The 3,128-nt window shown below is 53.6% G+C and overlaps 1 protein-coding gene across 1 annotated transcript in view; it reads right to left on the reverse strand.

The window, feature by feature from the left end:
- Nucleotides 1-510: 510 nt before the first annotated feature.
- Atg4c (autophagy related 4C, cysteine peptidase) overlaps nt 511-3,128 on the reverse strand; it is a 179,444-nt gene continuing 176,826 nt past the window's right edge. The window contains exon 14 of the transcript XR_001234058.1: nt 511-2,117. The gene's annotated coding sequence lies outside the window, so the exon portion shown is untranslated. The remainder of the gene's footprint in view (nt 2,118-3,128) is intronic.

Below are 3,128 nucleotides of genomic sequence, written 5' to 3' on the forward strand. Positions count from 1 at the left end.
GGTCACCAAGTCCGGCATAATTCACAGAAACATTTGTACTACTGTTTCTTGGGATTAAGGTGTTGCCTCGAACCATGCCCCTCCACCGCCACCCAGTCTCCGCCGTGTGAGCGCGGGGAGCTGACAGCGCTGGGCTCCACTGTCCCTGAGGCTGCTCTCACCCCTTCAAGCTTCCACGGACAACTTCAGTCACGGGATACAAGCTAGCACAACACTGCAGAGGTCAGCACGTAAATTCCCCCAAAAAACCCAAGACAGAAATTCCACTTGATCCCGCTATCCCTGAGTGGATCCCCAAAAGAATTAAAGACAACTGCTCTACTCAGTTTAGAGCAGTGCAGCTCAAAACAGCTGAGCTCCCAAACAGCTCACATCCCCATCAACAGATGAGAGGGTAAAGAAAACTCAGTACATACACACGGTGGAAATGATCCGGTCGCAGAGGAGAACATGTTTGCCAGAAGGTGGATGAAATCGCAGCTGTCTAGTAAGTGACATAACCCATGCTCACAAAGTTAAATATTGCATGTTTTCTTCAGGTAAGAAACCTAGATTTTAATTAGTTAATTAATTCATTGCTGAGAGACGACAGGAGACTAGAAGGTAGACTTCTGGAGGTGGGCAGGAGACCCAGGAAGGAGGAGGGAAGGGAGCGAGGACAGAGGGTTGGAAGTGGCCGAGCTATGTCATATGCGTGGGCCACTTTTCTAAAAAGACACTCACTATTCTGTGTGCTCTATATGCTAATGAAAAAGTAACATACATGACATATGCTATGTTTAAAAAAAAACTTCAATAATGAGTTTGGTCAGAGCAGGTTACTTGATTACTGTGTCTTCCACCGGAGAGCTGTGATATTTCCACAAACCCCGAGCCACAAGCTGAGGTGACCAGGGCTTGGGTGAGGTTGGCACCCCATTTGCCTGGAGTCCTGAGCCCCGGGGCTGGAGGAGCAGGCTCCCCACCCCAGACCCTCTAAGCTGCCAACTCTGGTCTCCAGAGAAGCTTCAAGCACTTTCTGGGAAGCCAGACTCCATCTTGAGCTCTCCAGGGCCTGCAAGAGAGGTCTGCCCTCGCGGCGCTCCTTGCAAAGTGGGAAACACCTCCTCTTGATGCACCCATCCATCTCAGCTCGTAATGACCTTGGTTGACACGGCTCAAAGACCAGCCCTTTCTCCGGGAGGCCTCTGGTGGAGAACGGCGGAGAGATGCCTGAAGGCCTCTGGAGGAGCCCCACGTGCCCTTGACCACACGCGCAGCCCTCTCCAGGCAGAGTGGCGGGGTGAAAGGCACCCTGTGCTGTCCCCTTCTGTCCCATCATGCTCAGCGCTAAGCCCTGGGAACACTGCGCTCAGCAGCCTCCTCGAAGGCAAATCCCACAGGAGCTCCCGGGCCCGGTGGGGGGGCATTGTCACGCAGGGTGGCGTGGGAGTGACCACCCTCCGCTGGGGTGGGGACAGTCCACAGTGTAACGGTGAAGGGAAGCAGTGACATGAGACTCCCTCTGCAGGAGTCACCCCAAGGAGTAGCGCTGTGGGCTTCATGAGGCCCTCGCGGCTCTGAGGACATTCCAGAGGCCAGAAGGCGCCGGGTGTCACGGGAGCCCCTCTTTGCCCCCCAGCACCCTTTGAGGTTCAGATTAGAGGTGGGGCCCTCTCTGCCACCCTGCTGTCGAGCGCCACCAATGGGAGGGGCACACACAGTGCATCTCTGCAGTGCAAGGGCCACCATGCTGGCCAGTGCATGCCAGGACACGGCTCTGCAGCTGGCTGAGGATGTGTCCCACTGTCCTCCTCCTGGAGCAGGGCATCGCAGAGCTGCATCTGCACCCTCCAACAGTCAGACAAAGCGTGCCCAGCAACCCTGTGACGCCACTTCTCAGAGTCGTCCCTCTTGTCCGCAGGATCCACTCAGGTAAATAAGACGTCCACCAAATCAGGGAACCCACCAGCTCCCAGCCGGTGCCTCTCCAAGCTAATTAAACACGTTTTCTCCAGTCATCCCGGATGCAGCAGTGACCACGTCCGGAGACACCAACAGGGCCCAAGATGGACTGTGGTGAGTCTTCCTCATCTCCTTCCAGCCTCCAGCAGCGGTCTCAGCTGAAAACATTGATTCTGAAAGATATATATGGTTGCATAAACGGATTACTCAGCTTATTTGCTGCCGATTACTAATAAAGATCTGAGTGCTTAAATGAATACTTCCTTCATTAATGAAAATCCAGCTTGGAGCGTAAAAAAAATCTTGACAAAGGCATTCGTTGCGCAAACATACATTTATCTACACGGAGCCAATTGGATATAAAATCATATTTGTTGGGGTTATAATTGATAATGATTCTACAGTTATGGCTTCGGGGAGGTGTGTGCTGGAGTTACTCTGGCATCTACAAAGGGCTCCCCTTTTGGAGGCCGCGGAGACCCGTGTGGGCCCGTGGGGGCCCAGGGCTGTGGACATGGCAACCCCCGCACATTTGCTCATGTCGAGAGAAGAGTGGGCACTCCTGTCTCCCCTCCCACGCCCTGTGTCCTCCCTGCCTCAGAAAGGAGAAAGGAGGAGTGGCTCACTTCCCCACAGTAAAAATTGGAAAAGGGACAAAAGGTGTCAACTGTTAAGGCCCAGGATTAAACAAAATTGGGCTATTGATTAACCAGTTGCTGGTAACCCAGTGTGTGTGGCAGCTGAATACCAGAGTGCCCGCATCTTGGAGTTTATGGGCCAATTTCTCCCAAGATGAGCTTGTTGTGCTGCCGCCAGGGGCCTTGCCAGCAGCTGGCCGGCCCCGAGTGACAGGGACGCGGTGTCCGGAAGCCCCACTGGGTTGTGAAATGAACAAGGCCCTCCGCGCCCCCATCAGACCCATGTGAGCCCCGGGGCTCTGGAACCGCATCCCCCGCTCCCAAGGAGCTGACATATATCCTGCCTCTAAGACAAGACTACAATTGCAAATCTGAGAATATAAATTACACTTTCATCTTTCTTTGGTTTTCTTTCTTTTGCTTCAGTTTTCATTCCAGGATAAACTTTCCTGTCAAAGGGACATTTCTGATGTGTCAAATTCAGCCGGGTAATGAGCAGGGTGACGGATGTGGAAGGTGAGCAGACACGCGGGCCTCCGCCGCCGC

The sequence above is a fragment of the Chinchilla lanigera genome, unplaced genomic scaffold (assembly GCF_000276665.1).
Source record: "Chinchilla lanigera isolate Chin_1 unplaced genomic scaffold, ChiLan1.0 scaffold00022, whole genome shotgun sequence".
NCBI lineage: Eukaryota > Metazoa > Chordata > Mammalia > Rodentia > Chinchillidae > Chinchilla > Chinchilla lanigera.